Source organism: Anas platyrhynchos, chromosome 11, assembly GCF_047663525.1.
Source record: "Anas platyrhynchos isolate ZD024472 breed Pekin duck chromosome 11, IASCAAS_PekinDuck_T2T, whole genome shotgun sequence".
NCBI lineage: Eukaryota > Metazoa > Chordata > Aves > Anseriformes > Anatidae > Anas > Anas platyrhynchos.
In genome coordinates, this window is record NC_092597.1 from 24215712 (window position 1) to 24235979 (window position 20268).

General features: G+C 53.2%; 1 long non-coding RNA gene across 1 annotated transcript in view; it reads right to left on the reverse strand.

The window, feature by feature from the left end:
* Positions 1 to 2801: 2801 nt before the first annotated feature.
* Positions 2802 to 20268, reverse strand: part of LOC140003444 (uncharacterized) — a 28429-nt gene continuing 10962 nt past the window's right edge. The window contains exons 2-3 of the long non-coding RNA XR_011812128.1: positions 6564 to 15762; positions 2802 to 6371 (exon numbers count right to left, since the gene is read on the reverse strand). This is a non-coding gene — a long non-coding RNA (uncharacterized lncRNA). The remainder of the gene's footprint in view (positions 6372 to 6563; positions 15763 to 20268) is intronic.

Below are 20268 nucleotides of genomic sequence, written 5' to 3' on the forward strand. Positions count from 1 at the left end.
CTATCACAGCCGTCACGCACACTCCTGGGATGGTGCTGGAAACGAGGCTGCAATAAAGGAGTTTATTATTGCTGTTAAATTGGAAAATAAACATCTCGCCCAGCTCACAACATGTTCTCTTTCTCACGCCTGACGTTAAGGGTAACATCAGAGCCACCCACCGCGGCACGGGTGCGAGCAGGGCGCAGCTGGGGGCCGCTCCCGGCTCCTGTCCTCTCCTCGGGGAGGTCTGAGCCCGCGACGGGACGCAGCTGAGCAGAGCCAAGGGGGGGACGTGACTTTTCCAGGCTCCCAGCGAGGACCGGGGCTCAGCTCCGAGCTCCAGATGCAGTTTATGGAGAGCTCAGGAGAGAGCAGCCGGGCACCCACCATGTGCCGGACACGTGCGGTGCCCGCTGGGGCTGCTCCTGGACCAGTGTTGATGCCAGCCAGGGACCCCCTCATTGCACCCCGGGCATCCCGGGGGTCCTGCTGCCAGGAAGCCACAGCCCAGGGGGTCTCGGCCATGCTGCTGCACGTCTGCCCCTTCCTGCCCCCGTGCGCAAAGTGCTCCTGGAGCACCGTGAGTGTCTCCGGTGTGCTGGCAAAGCGCTGGCCTCACCACGCTTGCCCAAAGCCCCAGCTTCTCTTCCATCCCATCTGCAGCTGCAAACTACATCAAGAAGCACCCAAAGGAGCAGGGCTCAAACTCCGCAGGCAGTGCACCAGCAGCAGCCTTCACCCGCCCAGGCCAGGAACACAGGGCTGGAAATTTAGGGCCAGAAGGGGGGGACAGGGGTGGCAGTGGGGCAGCTTGGCCCAGCACCACGTGCCGTGCATCACATCCCATCACATCTCAACACCTTGCATCTCCGGGGCTGCTCCTTCCATCCCCAAAAAGAGCTCGGGGCAGACCCCACCACGCACCCGGTGCCCCCAGCGCTGCGTCGGGGCTGTGCTGCCCTCACCCCCCCCATCCCGTGCCACCTTGCCACGGCACCAGGGGCAGATTTACAACCAGGAGCTGCTGCAGGAGAATCCAGCGAGTCCATGACATGAATTACAAATCTCCCTCCCGCGAGGAAGCCGCTCGGAGCCGGCTCAGCCATTGCTCCTATCTCTCGCTCTCCCCCCCCCCTTTTTTTTTTTGGAGACTCATTACTATATTGTGGATATTCTCCACTAAAGGGCATCTCTTTGAATGCATTTGCTTTTTTATTAATGTGTGCTAAGACAAGTCAAGCCTGATTATCATGAAGACAATTGCTGAATTCCCTCCTGGAGAAATCTCATCTAGACTGTGTAGGCGTTTTAATTTCAGAGACCCATTAATTGGCACAATTGCTTAAGCAGCTGCTTTCCGTGTCATTTTAGGACCACTTTATGAAAAACAGAGCTTAAAAAAAAAAAAAAAAAAAAAAGTATGTGACAGGCCAGAGCTTTCTACATGGTAACATAATTAATGCACGGTGCTTCTTGCGGGCGGCCGAGCCACACGAAGCCCCCCCGGGGCCCTGCACCCTGCAACCGGGCAGGGTGCTCAGCTCCTGCACCGCACCGACCCCGCTGCCCCTGAGCTTCCTGGAAAATAGAAAATAAATAAAAGGGAAGGGGAAACGGCAGCCAGCAGGGACCTGCCGAGTGCATTTCCCACGGTGCGAAGCCGTGCGCCAAGCACAGCTCGGGATGCTGAGCGGGTGCAGGAGTCCCTGCGTGGGCACGGGGCATGGGGCCACATCCCCCGCCCCCATATCCATGTCCCCCTGCATTGGGGAGGCCCCGGAGTGTCCCCAACCCACACCGTCCCTGTCCCCACACGCTGACCTCTCCAGCGGCCACGCGAGCCTGCGCCCTGCCTCGCAGCCGGCACAGACGGGCTTCCCAGAATTAGGTTAATTATTGAATTACTGATGGACAAATCCTTCACTCCGGGAGAGGTGGCCAGAGAGAGCCGTGCACCGTTCTTTGCTATAGGCAAAAATATACATTCCCGTTTATTAATAAATAAAGCCATATCAATGCCCTAAATTATCAGCGGAATATATTTGCTAACCTGAAGCAATAGTGGGAACAATTACTTATTAATAAAGCAATAGCTAAATCTAATTACATCCCCATCAGATCCTGCAAGTAATAAAACCACAGTTGCCTTGCAGAGCCAGGGGACCTCCTGACCCCAAATCAAAGTTTAAACCATCCATCAGCTTCCAATACATTCCCAGCACATCCAGCAATTACCATCACCTCCGCTCCGCTCCCTGGCAGGGGCAGGGGTCACCCCATGCACTGCATGGCTGTAAGCTAGAACAGAGCCTTAGAAATCTCATTATCCTGTTAACCATACATTTATCTGACAAGATAAAAGAGACTAGGTGACCAAGCTATCATTAAAGATTAATAGAAAGTATAAAAAATTCAGCTGCAACCAGCATTACTGTTTAGTGCCTGTGATAGGCCTGACAGGATTATTAATCAGGCAGCCAAAAAGATTTAGGTCTTTGCTCTTGGTTTTTCATTTTAAGTCTTTAGTTTCCCTCACGCCATAGAAACCACAGGTCAGAGACGACTCTTGCTAATTGGTTCTGCAGGGTTTGAATAGTAACGACTCAGACCAATTATAAAATCACCGGGAGCCGAGGTGACAATGCTGCACGGGGCCCCGCTGGAGCGGGGACGCTCCGAATTAGGGCTGGAGCTGTTTATCACGGCAGCCCCTCTCCCGGCGCTGGGCTATTAATAAATTGTACAGATCAATGCCAGTATTAATTTTAATAGAGGGCTACAAGGATCACGCTAGTCCCAGGGTGATTTTCCCCTCATTCTTAATTCCATTTAAGTTTAACATGAAAGATTCCCAGGTAACACCTACACAGGAAGAAACGAGATTTCCCTGTTTTTAAGTCTTAAGTATTCTTTTTATTCTGCTTTGCTTTTTCCCTTTTGATCATAAATCAATGTCCTTTCACAAGTTTCCCTGGAAGCCACGTTTGCAAGCAGGCTGCGCGGCGCTGCCCTTGATTTTTCCACCCGTGAGAAAGAAAAACCAATAAATTAGGGAAGGCGCTTTCAGCAACCCTGTGCCGGGAAGGAGAGCCCCCCCCGCCCCCGGCACAGGGGTCCCGGAGCCCCCAGCCATGCAGGCTCTGTGCCTCATCCCCATCCCCATCCCACCACCTTTTGCCTTTCCCCCGACCATTCTTGCGTTCCTCCAAACGCTAACCCATTTTTTAAATAAAAAAATATTGCTGAAAACATGTTCAGCCTTTGTTGGGGCGTCTCCAGAAACCATTCAAACCCTTCTAAAAGGATTTCTCAGAAGGAAATATTCCAGCAGGGGCTCAGGGTGGCGAAAGCCAGCAGAGGAGTACCCGTCCTTTACCCTGAAAATGGAGCAAAGCAGAGAGACACACTGTGAGCTTTCCATAGGGAAAAATGGCCTTAAATAAAAAAATATTGCTCATTTCAAAAAAGTGCAAACCAATCCGCTAGGGCTCCGCGTGTCCCCCCCGGCTGGGGCCCTGAGCATCACCTCCTGCCTGCTGCACCACGCTCATCCCAGTGCCTTGAGCACCAGGAGGGGACTCGAGCAAGAGGTAAATGCAGCAGGTAAGGATGGGGGTGTCTGAAACAGGGCCCAGAGCCCCAGCTGGGAACGCTCTCTGCAGAACCATGGTGTTTTCCATCCCCACTATCACACGTAATCCCCCACGAGCAGCCTTATCTGCTGCATGATCATGTTTAAAAGCATCCCCCCCCTCCCCATGACTTATCACACTTCCAATCAGCTCAGTGCGTTGTTTAAGATGCTGCAGTTGGGTGGTTCATCATCAAGCATAATTGGAATTATGCAGGGAACAAGCTGGTGCTGCAGAGATGCTGCCGGGGGCTCCCTGGTGGGGGACGTGGGTGCTGGTCACCCGTGGGTGATCCTTCCCCGGCACAGGGCTGCGGGTTGCTGCTGGGAGCAGAAGCCTTGTGCTGGAGGAAACCTCTCTCTAGAGGGATTTCTGGTGGCCGTGGACATCTCCCCAGCCTCCAGAAAGCCAGCAGTGCAGGGGAGCAGGATGGTTTGAATGAAGGACGTGGAGGAAACCCCCAGCTGGCCCTGTGACCCCCTCCCTGCCAGGCTGCAGCTATGCGGCCCCTCCTGTGCACCCCCTTGCAGCACTGCAGCAAGCTTCTGTTTCTCCAGGGATGCAGAAACTCCGTAAATTCCTTCTCAACCTTTTAAACTCAAGGAAGGAGGAATTAATTTTGCCCTTCCTGCAGCAGGTTGGGGATAGGACGAAGGGAAACCCACGGCAGGAGCGCATCCTCCAGCAGGGATGGGGGGGCCTGGGGTCTCCTGGCACCTCCAGCCCCAGCTGAGTGGCACGAGAGGGGCATGGACCCAGTGGCCTGGCAGAGTACAGCACAGAGAAGGGGAATTGGGATGTGCACATGCAGCTGTGGCCAGCATCTTCCACCCCTTCGTGCTGGTTAAACAGAGCAGACCTTTGGCCTGGGCCATATGGCCGGGCACCGCACTCCAAATGCACACAGACACCAAAATAATCCCGAGCGAAGCAAAGCAAAGCAGAACGTCCGGCGACGCTGCGATAACGTGAGCAGACGTGCCTTGGTTTTCGTGGTTGAAAATAAATTTAATAGAGGCTTCAACACTTCGCTGCTGCTATTCTGGGCACGGCGCTTGGAGCCGATGCGCAGCCCGCTAATTGACAGATCGGGCTCGTGATCCAAAAAACGAGAGTGCTGTCGTTGCGGGGAGTGTTGTCGACGCGGGTTTCTCTTGCTTATCTGCCATATCTGGGTGGCACAACCATCACGTGCAGCCCCTGAGGACACCCTGATGTCCTCACACCATGCAGGGCGTGGAGGAGATGCCCCAGGAGCACCCCGATCCCCGAGCCGCAGCGTGCTCCAGCCCATCTCCTTCTGCAGGGAGCTCCCCGATGCCAGCCTCGATGGCTCGCCAGCACCGGGGAAGTTTTTGGGTGCTTTCTCATGGGGCGATGCTCACAAACCTCTCTGCTTTCTGCCTGCAGGAACAGGCCACGTAAGCAAATGGGGAAAAACGGCTTTTATTTGCATCAGGTTTTGCTGTCAAAAGCAAAAGACGGTGGCGTTGGCCTTGCAAAGGGTTTCCTAAGAGCCAGCATGCTAAAAAAGACTCTGAGGAGCCTGGTTTTGCATCCACCCAGGAGCTGCAGCCGTCAGTGCTGCAACCAGAATAAATCAATTCCAGTTCTACAGGATGAGCACGGGAAGCACGAGCTGCCTCGTTCCCATCTGCAGCAGGTAGAGCTTGGCTGCACGCTGGCTTTGAAGCCTGCAAGGTGGAGATAAAAAAGAAATGCTAAAACTTCATGAAAGCGAGCAGAACTGGGGTGGTGGGAAAGCTGGCCGCGAGGCGAGCCGTGCTGCCCGCCTGCTCCACGTCTGTCTGTCTGTGTCTGTCTGTCTGACGTCTTCCACGGGCATCGTGAGCAAGCACAAGGTGAAGGCAGAACCTCCGACAAGGGGCACCTCACCTGTGCTTTGCCATAATAATAATAAAAGTCTCCCAAAGCCGAGGCCACATTGGCTCGGCCACATTTGCACAGGCTTCAGAACAATTCAGGGCAAAAAGTTGCAAGTCTTTGAAATGAAATTTCCCATTTTTAACAGAGCGTGAAGCCGGGCGAGAGTCACACGAGCCTGACGGGTTCAGCAAGGGAATGTCGTCCCACGGGAGAAAAGCAAATCCAGATTGATCGAAAGTTCAATTCATCTCAGAGGGGTCCAAACCACAAGGAAACGGATCTAAATTTCAAACATTCCCAGGGTTTTGTGGTATTCCTATCCAGAGGGCTGGGTGGACCCATTACGCAGATGAAAACCAGGTGCAAAAATCTGTCATGAGGTGGGCTTGGACTCTGGGCTCAAAGCTTGTGGGTTTTCAGATTGAGGGTTTCATTTCAGGGACATCTAATTCTAAGTAAATACACGTGATTCTTGCTTCAAATATTCCACCACATCCTATGGAGCTGGGTTTGCCATTTATCCCTATCTGGAGGGGATCGAGATGTTGTGGCTGCCATTAACACATCAACGTTTACCATGTTATTTTCCCCGGCCTCGCCGTGATGTTCTGTAGATGCACTCGGAGGTCAGCTGCCTTCAATCAGAGCAGTCAATTTACCCGCTGCCGAAGGTGCCATCCAGTCCCCAGCTTCTCTGGCCATGGGGATTTTCACATCGTGTTTGGTGTTTTGGGTTTTTTGCCTATGGGATGTTTTGTGACCTGCCCCCAGCTGAGTGTCCGCTTCACGAAGCTCCAGCTTTGTGCAGAGATCACGCAGCTCCCCGGGACCAAGGTGCCTCTGCTCCCTGGTTTCCATCAACACCAAGAGCTAAAAAAAAAAAAAAGCCATTTTTCGGGTAATGCTAAAAAATGGAGCTGCCACTCAGTGCAGAAGCTCAGAGCACTTGGCAGAAACTCTTCGCATGGTGGTAACTGGAAACGCTTGGGAGGAAAATCCATCCCTTTTCGAGGGAGGAAATGTCCGGAGTAGATAGAAGATAAGGTGGAATTAATTATTTACCTACATTAGCTGATGGAAAGCTTCTCTGGGAGCCCGCCGAGACCAGCGGGCTCCGATCTTTTATCTGTTTAGCAGGCTGGGATGGAAGAGGAGGATGGGGAAAGAAAGAGCTTAATGACGGTGTCTGTTGATCATCAACGCGAGAAAAATGAATCGCTTCCATGAACCTGAAAAATATCAAACTGCATAAATAAATCTATTTAAATTATTAATAAACGAATTTACATTTGGAGCCTGAGCATGAGAATTAATTTCATTTCTTATGCTAAACTGGTCAGTACGGCTGATGACTCAAGAATTAAAAGATGCAGAAATGAAGAAAAAAATAAAAGCTAGGCCAGTTTCATAAGAAAATAGATGCGGAGTGGAAATTCTCGGGCCCAAACAAAGCTGTAAAACAAAAGTGAGAGGAACAAAAATGGTGTGTGAGCCTGAAGCTGGGCTGAGGACCACCTCCTCTGCCCTTATACCCCCATGGACCTGCCAGCATTTGAAATGCTGCTGGCTGCCTGGGTCGGGATTGTTATGAGGGGCAGTGGATGCTCACACTTACTAAAAAATTAAACCTCGGTGAACCCCTGAATTGAGGTGTCCTTCCAGAAAACACCAGCACAGAAGGTGTTGGGCTGCATTCTGCACGCCTGCCTGTATGCAGAACCTCATCAGCTGGTTGCTCCCAGGGACGTTAATTAGAATTGGGGTAAAACATTGGGGTACAATGGAGGCAGGGTTGAAATCCTTGCAATCTGCTGCCCTTTCTGGGAATTTATGCTGATACGATCTCACGAAGCAGGCAGTTGGTGGCTGCCACGGACAGGAGGCTCTGGGTGGAAATGCCAGGGTTTTGGTGCACTTCCCAGACCCCCAGCACTGCTGGGACACAGGCAGGTGTCCCTGCCCCTCTGTCCGGATCCCTCCTGCTGCCCTTTTGAGGCAGCCCCCTTCCTTGCCCCCTTCCCCAGCTTCCCAGCCACGCTCCCAGCCCCTCGCATCCCCCCAGGACCCGGTGTGCCCAGCAGGATCCGTCCCTTTCCCCTTCTGGGGCTCAGGCACATCCCAAATCACGCAGGTCCCTGTGCTTATCCTGATCTGCTGGGAACTGGCGTCTGTGATGGGCGCGTGTAAATCCTCCTCTGGAACAGACTCTCCTCGGCTGCCCCCTCACTGGAGCCCGCTCGCAGTCTCCTCTCCAGGATGTATTGTTATTTCATGTGATGAGGCATTCCAGAAAACGAAATAAAATAAAAATAGACATTTGGAGGGGCTTTTGTTTTGCTTTTTCACAGCTCCCCCCCAGTTTGACTCCTGTGAACACACTTGTCGAGTTGATTTGCTCACGCTGCCTCCTAAGCATGTCCTTGTGCCGGAGACACTGCTCTTTTAAATTCAGTTTCTCAGAATTAGAAGAAAAACTTGGCAAAGCAACAATAGGGAAAAAAAAAAATATGAATAATCTCAGAACAGAAGTTGCATTATGTGATGTGGTTGCCATGTGGTTAAGCCTGAGAGAGGATCATGCGAGCGCATTGTGGGAAAAACGATAACAGGCTGAACAATCCGGGGGAACGCCGAGGGTTCGGTGAGGGGAGGTTACAGCGCGCACCCGGAGACACCGCGCGGCGGCTCCACGCCAAGAGATTTGTGAGAGTGAGCACGGGGCTGGGTGAGGTGGGGGCACGGGGATGTGCCCAGCTCATGGAGGTGGTGACGGCTGCGGCTGTGCCCGGCCGGCAGCGCCGTACCCAAAAGGTGCTCGCTCCTGCTCACGGTTGCAGTCCATTCCCTGAATGTACCCAAAAATCCCCCTTGGTGTTGGATAGGTCCGTGCCACAAACAGAGCTGTGTTGGACATCTCAGCTGCCACCAAACTGGAGCCACCAGCCAGAGCTGTGCCCATCCAGCCCCAGTGCCATGTCCCCACACTGGGGCTCTGCGCCCCCAAAGCGGGCTCAGCGCGGCCACGGGGCCGCTGGCCATCACCATTCACAACCTGCTCCTACCGGGGTGTCCCCAAAGCATCATCTCTGGGGCACCGGCTGGGGAGCAAAGCCAGATTTCTGATCAATTTGGATTCAGATGGTTTGGGGGAAGTATTTGTGAGCTATAAAAAAGCATATTTTGTTCCCCTCGCCGTGTGAGCTGCGTCGGGGAGCTGCTGTCGGGACCGAGCCCAGCCGTCCCCCGCGCGCCTCGCCACGAGCGTTTGAGTGGGAGGGAAGTCAGCGCAGTCAGCTGGGCTCCAGGAAGCTCCGAGAGCGTGGGGAAATGCGTGCATGCAAAAATCAAAAAGGAAAGGGGGGGGTAAATTCTGTGAAATCGTATCAGCAATGTGAATTCTGCTCTTTTATTGCGCCGTGGCTCGCTGTCAGCCTGGTCCGGCAGAGCACAGGCGATGCCCACGGCGGATCCCAGTCCCGCTGGGTCCTGTCCCTGCCCGCGGCCCCTCATGAGTGAGGGCAAAGCGCAGAGGGGAGGCGAGGAGAGCGGCAGGGCTGGGGCTCCCCCAGGCAGGATGGTGCGGGGCCCTGCGGGATGTGAAACCCGCCGAGAAGAACTGGCAAAGCAGCCCGCGCCCTGGCGCCTCGCTTTGTCTCCGAGTAATTTAGCAGCCTTTAATGAGAATTCATTCACGTTATATGGTGAATAGCTGCCTTTATGGGAGACGGGAGGGGATGGAGCAGTGGGAGCGGGGACGGCTGGCACAGATGCCACGGGGCGCATCGCTGCTGCTCGCCCCCGTGCCAGGGCGCCCACAGGAGAGCTCAAGGGAAATGGAGAGGAGAGGGAGCAGAGGGAAGGGAACAGCAGAGCTGGGGGGCAAACCCAGCCCTGCAGCTTGGGGAAATGTGGTGTTGTCCAAATGTGCTCACCCTGGGCCACTGCAGGGCTTGGCTCTGCCTGGGGAGTGGTCTCCCACGGTGCAGGAGCCCCCAGCTGGGCCCCAGCCCCCTGCAGCACCCATGGGCTCCTGCTGGAGAGGGCTGAAAGCACCCAGGGTGTGGGGGCCCCGTTCCCAATGCTGCCAGGGGGCAGAGCCCTGGGACAGGCGAGCTTCAGGAGCTGCTGAGTGCGTGCAATTAGGGAGCGATGCGAGGCAGCGGGACTCAAAATCCTAATTTGGCCTGATTAAAGCTTAATGATTCCAGCTTGGTGATTAAAGAAATGCCCCAATTTCCTCGTTCCAAAAAGCCCTTGCTGCCAAAACTCAGGTGGAGAGGACACGCAAGGCTCTGCAGATCTGAGAGACAGCATGAAAAAATTAGGATTTCAATGGCCTGGGCACAGAGAGAAGGATTCATGCAAGCAGATGAGCCGGTTATCTAACGAAAGGGAGGAATTAAAGTGTTTTAATGAGGATTTCAGGATGAATAGCAACCTGGTGGCACCTCCACCAGCACAGAGCTGCTGCCTGCAACAATTTGAAGGGAGGCAAAGTCCAGGCTGAAGAAGTTCAGCCCCGATTCCTGCCCCGAGGGTGCCCCCAGCACTGATCTCCGCCAGCACAGCGCAGAGCTGGAGCGCCCACATCACCTCCAGGTTATCTCGGTGGGAATCAGGTGTGTGGGTGTGGATGTGTGACCCACACCGTGCAGGGAAATGCTGTCTTTCTTTCCAAAAAGCCCTGCGAGGCACCGTCCCCGGAGGAGCACATGCAGAAAATAAAGCTCCCCATCTGCGCGCAGCTCTGGACCCCATTAAATCGGCCGTCTGCGGGGGGAGAGGGGCCGGCCTCAATTCGCACAAGGTGCTCTCTTCATGAAAGCATCTTTTGATTATGTTATTGCAGCTATCAAAATATTGCAGAGTTCAGAGCATTCCACAGGGATCCCCGAGCTCTTCAAAGACCAGAGGACCACGGCTGGGGAAAAAGAAGCCTTTAATTATGTCGGCTTCCATGCTTGTTTCTGCAGTGGAGTTCCTTAAAAAAAAAAAAAAAAAAAAGAAATGTTTTTAATGAGAAGAAACACATATGGCTTCATTGTTCAAACACGGAAAGACACAGCTGATTTTTATTTTTTTTTTTCCTTTTTAATAGATGGGCAAGTTTCTTTCGGCCCCGTGGTCTCATCCATGAGCACACACCACGGGATGCGGAGCCGGGCACTGGAGGCTGCGTGGAGCTGCGCTCACCTGGGGCAGAGCCTTTTCCCCCAAAACCCAGCCCGGGTCGATGTGCCCCTGGTTCTCCATGGCTGTCACGTACTTCAGCACTGTTTTCCTCCTCCTCAGCTACTTCCAGCCACGCGAAGCCGCGTGTGATAGGATTTCCATAGGGCAATCTGCCCCGCACACAGTGGTTTTGTTCAGATCTTCATTTGGATCCCAATGTACAGGCTCATTTTCCCCCCAGCACAAATAGCAAAAAGAGGAGCCGAGTATTGCACAACAGCAAGCACGGGACCACCCCGGGCTTTAAAGGACATATTGAGCACATTCTTCTAATGAATTATCCTATCTAGGAAATTTAATTAATGGGCTACAGTGTGTGGTGCAGCCTGCTGAATAAAGTATCTCGATCAGATCTGCAATGCTTTTAGGAGCTTTAAGTATTAATAAAAGAGCGTTTTGTTCGAGAACTCACAGGGAACAATTACAAATAATTGCCAAGAAGGGTGCGTGCCTCATTTAAGTGACTACGTATTAGAAAGGATGAAGGAGGGGTTTAAAAAAATCATAATTGTTCACCCCAGTAGCACTGAGTGGCTTTTACACAGTGATTTGTGCCCTTCTCCCCCCCACCCTCCCTGCTGCGTGTGCCCTGCGGATGGGCTGCTGCCAGTGGGGATGGATTTATCCTGCCCACGGCACGCACTTTGCTGTGGCCACTGCTGCACAGAAGAGGATAAGGTTATTCCCTTTTTCTTCCTAAAAACGCCAACTGAAGGGGAATGCAGAGCCATCCCAGCAAGGCTCAGCGGGGTTGCAGGCTTCCCAGCCCCAGAGCAGCAGCAAGTGCTGCTTGAGGCAACGAGTGGTGGAGCAGCCGGAGATGTGCAGCACTGGGAAAAGGAGCTGCAGAGCCCTTCACCAGGTCTCCAGCTCCATGCTGATGTCAAACCCGTGCCTAACATTTAATGGAAATGACAGCAGCAACCTGTGCTATTAAATTTTGATTTACAGTGCATCCTTTCAGCTTATGCCGTGCACCATCATGGGTATTAATCCAGCAGCCCAGAAGGGCTCGAGCTGCAGGAGATGCACCCCATCATCTCCCCGTTTGGGTGGCCAAGTGGGGCAGGACAGCCACCGATGTGCACTCTGGGGTCCTCAGCCCTCCCAGACCCTTCCTGGGTCCCGCAGGGATCAGACAGCAACAGGTCACCGAGCAGAAAACTTCTTCTGGATGGAAAAAAAGCAAAACAACCACAGAGAAATCCAAACCAAGAAAACCACATGAAAAATCTCTCGCCGTAAATAGATTTTCTGGGAACATTTCCCCATTTTTCCTCCCCTGAAGTTATAGAGTGGGATTTTCCCCATGTGCAGGGTGTGAGGCTCACAGGGATCAAGTGGTGCACGCTCACTTCCAAACACACGCGGTGCTCCGGGCTCGGGGGCAGGACCCCAGGACCCCCATCTGGAGATGAACCCAGCACCCAGGGAGATGCAGGGCAGGGGATGTGCAGCCGCTGGGTGCAGCCACGGAGAACCCCCCCGTGAGTTCCTCCCCTGGTGTCTGAGCTCTACAGGCAAATGGGAAATGGTTCGCAGTTTGTGTACTGCTTTCACAGCACTCGATATTAATATAGACCCCTTGGTACCCTGCCAGCGCCCGTCTTGGTGCTTTCAAACAGTAAGAGCGGCATCAAGTCAAGTAAAAGAAAAACCTCCTTCAAAATGACTTCTCATGGTAGAAGGGCTTACAAAGAGCAACTTCTTGAAATGTTATACGCTGCAGCATTGGCATTTTAGCTGCCAATTTCTTTACACTGCTTGCTTTACACGACAATAGGAGAAAAGGAAAAAAGTGCAGCGATTCCCTTTCACAGTCAGCAGGACACTGGCGCGTAATGCCCAAATTAAAGCTCTGTCAATAACCAGCAGCAGAGATCAGAGAGGTAGCCACCGATGCCAAAAAGCGGCCCATTTAAAACCACCATAAAGACATAATTTTGCCGTGTTTTCACATGCAAATAACAAGCCAGGAGAGCAGCATCTCTGGCACGGAGAGCAAAGCAGGGTTCAGAGCGGGCTGTGCCAAGTGCCCGGGCTGGAAAAGCTCAGACCTGTGCCCGTGAGCCTCCGCTCCCCAACCTCACTGCATGGGGCTGCCCCGGACATGTCCCCCAGGACCTGGTCCCAGTGCCGGGGATGTGGTCCCAGTGCCGGGGATGTGGTCCCAGTGCCAGGGTTGCGTTCCCAGTGCCGGGGACGTGCTGCAGGCAGGGACCAGCAGCAGGTAGCACGGTGCAAGGCCCCCATGAGCTGCAGCAGCCGGTGCTGTATGGCCGTGAGGATTCCCAGCAGCGTGCTGTCACACTGCGGGACAGACAGCAGCAAATCCCAGCCAGAGGCACGCGGTGCCACGGCCCGTTATTTTCCATCAAAGACGCACGCGATGCTTTGGCTGCAAACATCTCGTTTTGATTTCATCGGGAAGGAATGTTGTGAACCCGGGTTTAGAGAACAATTTATTTCTCGCAATTTCTTCCCCTGGTAGAAAGCGGCTCGGTTTTCCAAGGCATGATTTTCCAAAATAACATAAGAAGTTAACCATTGAAATGAAGCAATCGGCTTCCACGCTGCTTTCCCTATTGCTGCGTTTCAGAACTTAGATTAAAAATGGAAAGGGGCACCTTTAAAACTTTAATACCATTTAAATGTTCCAGTCTCACTACTGCACCAGATCGTTCAGTAAAGTAGCTAATTAAAAAATGGCTGCTGTGATGACAGACTAGATTAATAGTTTTTGAAGAGCAGCCAGTGCACCAACTGCTCCTGTAGCCACGATGAAAGCTAATAATGTAGAAAATTCTGCCAATTCTTTTAATTCATGAATATTTAAGCCTGTGAAAAATCTGTCAGATTATAGCACTTTTCTGGTGATTTTCTGCTTAAGTACATTTATGGGCAAATGCCAGTTGCTCAAGAAACTTCAGCGGAATGCAGAGACTTTTTATTGTCTGCATCACCGGAGCCCTGCTCCTTCGCACTTGGTGTTTTAGCCCCGTGATGCCCGGTCCGTGCAGCCACCAGCCTGCACCGACTGCCAGCCCACACGCCAGGAAGCCCCAGGGGGTTCACATTTAGGGATTTTTTTATTTTTTATTTTGTAGGAGCACAAGTGCCCTGGATTGTCCCCCGCAAGTGGGGATGGGGATGGTGCCCGGCAGCGTGGCCACGGCGTCCTCTCCGGCTGGCTCCTCGGGCGGAGAGGCTGCTGCAGTCGTGCGAGGTTTATTGGCAGCCGACGCGCTGGCAGCTCCTCGGCTCGCTCCTTGCTGGTGGGCTGCGCTCTGCGGCGGAGCCAGGTGACTCATTTTACAGTTATTTAAAAAATAAAAATAAATACGCCCGGTGGAAATGTAACCAGCTTCTCCCTTCCTCAAAATGCCGAAGGCTGGTGCTCCCCGCAAGTGCAGCGGGAGGCTTCCAAGGGGTTTTTCTCCAGACCACCGCAGCGGGGATGCTCTTTTCCATGAATCTTCCAGGACTTTTTCTATAAAAACTGCTTGGTTCTTGCTGTCAGACCATAACCCTTCTATGCCAGCTGGAACCAGGGCAGAAGAAGGCCAGCAGCAGCAGCAGGAGCCCCTGTCCTCTTGGGACGAGGTTTCTCCATGCAGAAAGTCTGCCTGAGAGAGGATGCAACATGGGCAGAGCTGTGAGCATCTTGGTGGGCCTGGTGTTTTGGCCCTGTGCTCCCCAGCTGGGATGTCCCCACAGACCTGCTGCCCCCATACCCACAGCCCGAGGGCTGCCCCTGCCTCCTGGCACCCCGGTGATGGAGCAGAGGTGGGGAGGGAGACGGCGACAGGGGGAGGAGTGAAGGCAAGGTGCTCAGCTGCACCCTGTGCTGGATGACCTTGCTTCAGCGAAGTCCTGAAAACACAAAGTATTCCTGCAAAACACAAATAGGAGGAAACCCCAGCAGCATTTGGAGCGTGTTACCGGAGCCGGAGGCGCAGTTCCTCATCCCAGCTGGTATGGGAAGGGAAATCCTACGTGGAGCCGCATGCTGGGGAGGTCCACGCTTTAAACCTCTACCTCGAGTCTCCTCCATGCTGCCAGCTTACATGAGCCCTTTAAAACGTTACATAAACATCGCTGTGTAATTAAGTGCTTACAGGATTTGCAGGCTATTTGTTTCACGGTTGGGAACGGCTCCTCCAAAGCGCCGAGCTCAGCCGTCAGCCCAACCTGGAGTCCCTTACGCCCAGGAACACCACGCAGCGGGGCCCTGCTGATGAGGAATTGGGGTGAACCTGGAGGAAAGGCACTTCCAGACCCATCACCAGGCAGGAGGGCACGGGCAGCAAGGTGCTGGCAGGGGCTGGGCTGGAAATGAGCTCGGGGGTCCGGGGGCCTGCCCTGGTGCCGGGGTCCCTGCTCGGAGCAGCAGCCAAGCCGCCCCTTCCTCTCCTCGCCACCTTCAGCCACTTCCAATGTCACTTCAGCCGAGCAGTAAGCAATTATGGTTTAATTACTCCGATGCTCTTCAGCAGAATTTTCTGAATAATAGTAGTGGCTTTTACGGCACCTCATTTATCCTGCTCCTCTTCACTTGCATTGGTTCTGCACAGGAGCGAGTCTCACGGGGCTGCCGCAGCCCCGGGCACCGCGGTGGTGCTGGGCCGGTCACCTTGTCCTGGGGACTGTCCCCGTCCTCCCCATGCCCCTCCTGGCTGCGGCACAGCCAGCAGCCCCAACGCACCCACCCCGGAGCCTCACCACTCAGGAAGAACGCGACAAGTGCCGCTAATTCATAAATATTTAACACCCAAATCTGCTGCCTCCTGATAGCTCTTTCCAGAGTTTCTATTCTAATACGTATTCCACCCCCTTCTCCTCCCCACCGGCCCTCCTCGGTTTTTTTCCCTTCCTCTTTGCCGGGCACTAATCCAAGTGCCGAGATGACTGTTTCACTTCCCTGCTGTCATCAGTTGTTTTTATCTTATCTGGGCCGTGGATGCCAGTCAGCAACCCGTTGCGGTCTTTCCAGTTGAGTCCTGACCTCCGCAATCAGCCTCAAGATGTCCTGTAACAAGCAGATACGGTTACTCAACTTGTCCATCAGCACTTCTGGAGGAGGGAAGAAAAAAAAAAAAAAAGAAAGAAAAAACAGAAAATGCTGGCACGAGGCAGGGCTGACACTCGGGGTGGAGCGCGGCCGAGCGTGGCGCTGGGCTGGGGACCGGGCTGGGGTTTGGGGGCTGCCTGGGCTTGCAGGGGCGAGGGGGCTCCCCGGGTTCGGATGCTTGCCCACTCCAGGACCCTTCCTTATCCCTGTCCAGCATGGTGAAACCTCTCTAAATTGGTGCCTCAAGCATTGGCTGTGCACATCCCTGCAGGGCCAGGGGCCGCATCCAGACCCCGGTGCTCAGCATCCCACCACAATGCCCTCAGCCCTGCCCGCCGGCACCTCCTCGCACCGGCTTCCACAGATAATTTATCAGTTTAATAACTGCATCATCAAGAAGGGCGAAGCAAGGCGAGCACCGAACGAGACCGACTTTATATACATACCACCCAGAGTAAAAATGTCATGTAAGATTTACTCGACATGCGTTTTATCAAAGTGCTCGAGCGCTGGAGTAAAAGGGCTGTTAGTTACAGCAGGTGGAAGGGGGGCACGTGGGGAAGGAGGGAACGGGTGGATTTTGGCTCTGCCAGAAGCTCCTGTTGCTTGCGCATCAACATCTTTATTTTCTAAGAGAGGATTTAAGAACTCGTTGTGTATAAACAACCGAGACTAGAGTAACTTGAACGGTGAGGAACTGTAAAAGGTCGTCATGAAAAATGCTATTAGTCCACATGAAATAAGATTCTTCCTGGAAACATGACACTGAACATTTAAGGGAGGGGGAGGAATGGCTGTAAAATGGCTACAGAAAAAGGGTTACAAATTAAATATAATAAAAAGAATCCTTTTGAATGAGATCTTAATTTAACCTCAACATCATGATCATATATTTCAGGAAATTAATCCCTCGGCCTACAATAAATCCAAAGTATAATACAACCACTTATGGTTCAGCAATGAGCCATTAGTATGGGCTACAGATCCTGCAAAACTATTAGACCCATTATTTAGGAATGTGCTGAATTACCCAAGTCTAATGCAGCTCATCAGAGATCGGGGCTGCCGCTTTGCCCGCAGCACAGGCAGAGTAAATCACGGCACGGCTGCTGCCTGAACCCAGGGACAGCCGAGCAGAGCAGAGCGCTGGGCAGCCCGGATCAGGTTTGTACATCACCCCTTACGATGCGCCTCGCAGCACAAAAACCCAGCAAGGACACAAGGAGAGAGTTTTAAAAAGGGGACACCAAGGAATGATGAGAAGCAGCCGTGCAAAGCCCTTCTGTGCAAAGCCTTTGGGCACCTCGGATCTCGGCCAGGAACACACATATGGAGGTGGAAAAACTCTGCTAAACGGGCAAGATCTTGTTTGCCCAAAGGAACAAAACCCCAAAGCCACGGCCATCAGCTTTGCCTGGCAAGGGGGCCTCGGGTGAGTTTGTATAGCCAGAGAGGAAAAATAAATCTCTCCAATTAAAGTATGCATTTGGGGAGCTCCAGAGCCACGCGGAACAACCTCACCCCTGTGCAGGGGTCTGCTGGCTTTTGTCACCATCCCACCCTTCTGTGTCCCATCCCAGCCTTCTCAGGACTTGGTTTCTGAGCAAGCATCTTGTCTGCAGGTCTCGTGGGGAAGGAAAGCCAGGCGTGGTGGGTGCAAGGCCGGGGTACAGCACGTTGCCATCCTGCCAGGGCCACGCGGGGCTCCACGGCCCTGAGGCAGGGCACACCCCGTGCTGCTTTCACAACAAAATAACTGGGGACAGAAGTGCAAGTGCAAACTTCCCTCGGAGCCTCGCGGAGCCCTCCCTGCTCCGCCACGCACGTTGCCAGCTTGGCACGAGGCTCTTCTACATATGCCCCAAAATGAGGAAAGTAACTTCTAATGAGTCAAGACTGTAACCTTGCTCTGAGAGCAAACATATGCCACCGCAGCTCCCTTGGCAAAAGCTCTTGGAGCCGGTTGCTGGCGCTTCACTAAGAGCTCTTCCCATCCAGGCTGCAGACACTTTGGGGCTCTTGATAAGGAACAAATAGACCAGGTGAAGAGCACTGAAGCTTTGCAAGCTTCAAAGGACCTGCTGGCAAAGCCTGCTGCATCCCTGCTTTATGTCAGCAGCAGCGGGACGTGCGGGCAGCTCGATTCCTCCCAGAGAGAAACGTCCCTGCACGCTGTTAGGGATGTTGCTGAGTGATTTGGGTGGCAAAAGGCACGGTTACAAAGACGTGCTCCCAGACAAGGCAACGCGATCGGCAGAGCACGCGCCGAAGCGGTGAGTGCAGGGCAGAAAAGTGTGATTTTTGCAGGGCTTTCCACCCCAGCAGACCCTTCCCCACGGCACAGGTAGAAAAGTTTTGCCCCAGGCAGAAAGTTTCCTTCGGCTGCAGCCGGCCCTCCTCCTCCTCGTGGCACCACGAGAGGCTCCCCACCTGCACAAAGCGCGTTGCAGTTGGAGAAGGAGCGAGGTGGGAACACGGGGAGCTCGGCTTTCTCAGCAGCTGCCCAAGTTCTCGTTTGTCGCACAGCCCCGCTCCCCGCTCGCCCGCGCGGTCGCTGCAGCGGATGCTGTGGTTTTCTCGTCTGAAATAAATTGCGCAACAAACCCAGCCCCGCGCTGAGAAGCATTAGCTGAAGCAAAGCAGCCTTAATAGTGCTGGTCCCGTACGTCCCGCTGGGAGACTTTCAATTGATGAAGTTACAGGAGATGAAATATTCAGTAGGATTAAGAATTTGGAGGAGGTGGAAATCAAAGTGAAAAAGAAAACAAGTAAAAACAGCTTAATCTAGCCTTCTAGCACTAATTGTCATTGGGATTCGGGCTAAAACAAACACAACAAAACGAGCTGCCAATTTGAAAGGGGAAGGAAGAGGGTGAACGCGATTCCCACCGCATCGAAAGCAACCTTTTTATCTCTTCTCCACCGCAGACAGCGGCACGTGGGGCCGGGGGCCGGGGCCGCCCTGGCCGCAGGAGCAGGATCCGTCCCTCCCCACACCAAGCAGGGCGTCAGCAGAGGTGCCACCAGCCGCGGGCACCGAGGACCCAATGCAGAGCTCGTCCCTTGGCACCGCGGGGAGCCGGGCACCGCGCTGCCCCACGCTGCTGGGGCGAAGGCACCCGCGAGGCAGATTATCTTCCAGCCGGAGCAGAGTTATCCAACACTGCAATTTAAGTTGACAATTACATGGTAACCGACTTGCACACAAAGAGAGGCTCTGGAAGTATTCCCAGAATACAGAAGTCTGACAGTATCCACCCAATTTGTTGCAACAACAAAGAATACTGGAATATGTCCTTTCATTTGGCAGAGCAGTGTTTTATTTTTTTAGGCTAGGTGGAGAAATTTAGCCTGCTATTTAAGGAGCTTGTTGTGTCTTGAGAGTGACAAGCCAAGAGTTTCACTAGAAAGCCAAACTCAAACACAAATTGCATCCTGTCACCCATGAAACTAAACTGCATTGAGGAAAGAAATTAGCGGGGCCTCATCTGTTGTTAGGGCCTGCGTTTCACGTCTTACAGAGATAAAACTGGGGGCTTTTTATGGCTCCCTTACACATCCCCCTTCTTCACGCTGGCACCAAGGAAAACACACATTTCAGCAGGAATCTTGGATGGGCTTTTTTTTTTTTTTCAAGCACTGTCCCCATGGCAAAGCCGGATTGCTCACAGGCACCCAAATCAACACCACAGGGTGCAGCTGGTTTTACCCACCCGAGGGCTGGGGTCACCACCAGGACCCCTGACAGATGGGTGTGAGTGTCCCAGCTGGGGCACGGCCACCAGCTCCAAAAGTGCCCAGAACCACAACACTCAGCTCGTCTGGGGAGATGGAGAGATAGGGTGGACAAAAGAAACCACTTGTTAACTTTCTAGTGTTCCCTGGTGCTTTTACATCAGCGTCTTCTATTAAAAGTAAAAATAAATAAATAGATAGATAGATAGATAGATAGATAGATAGATAGATAGATAAAAGGGGAAGATTTTGTGCATCAGAAGATGATAATTTGCTGAGAGCTGGGTCTCCAAAAGTTTTAATGTTGGCCAGAATTGCGTCTCGGGAGCTGCTGGGGATGAAGCACCCAAGCTCTGGGTTTGCTCTGCTCTGAGGCCAGCGAGGAGGAGCTGAGACCTGGAACCTCCAGCACGGCCATCTCCGGGAACGTCACCTCTCCAGCTCATGCTGATGAGGCCTCTTTGACCTTAAAAAGATTGTGATAGCAGGCAAGCAGCGAGCCCAAAGACCTGCAGCCCTCCGGGGGTTTGTGCGCCAGGCACGTCCACGTCACCGAGCCCCTTGGCCTCTTCCAGAAGCCCGTGTCAAAAGGTTAGTGGCACAGCCATTTCTTGGGATTTTTTTTTTTGTCTTGCGGCCTCACTTTTGGTGGAAATTAGTCAGCTTTCCAGAGCAGAAACCTCAAGCCATAGCCGCATTTCTGAACCAGCTCATCGCTGCCACCATTCC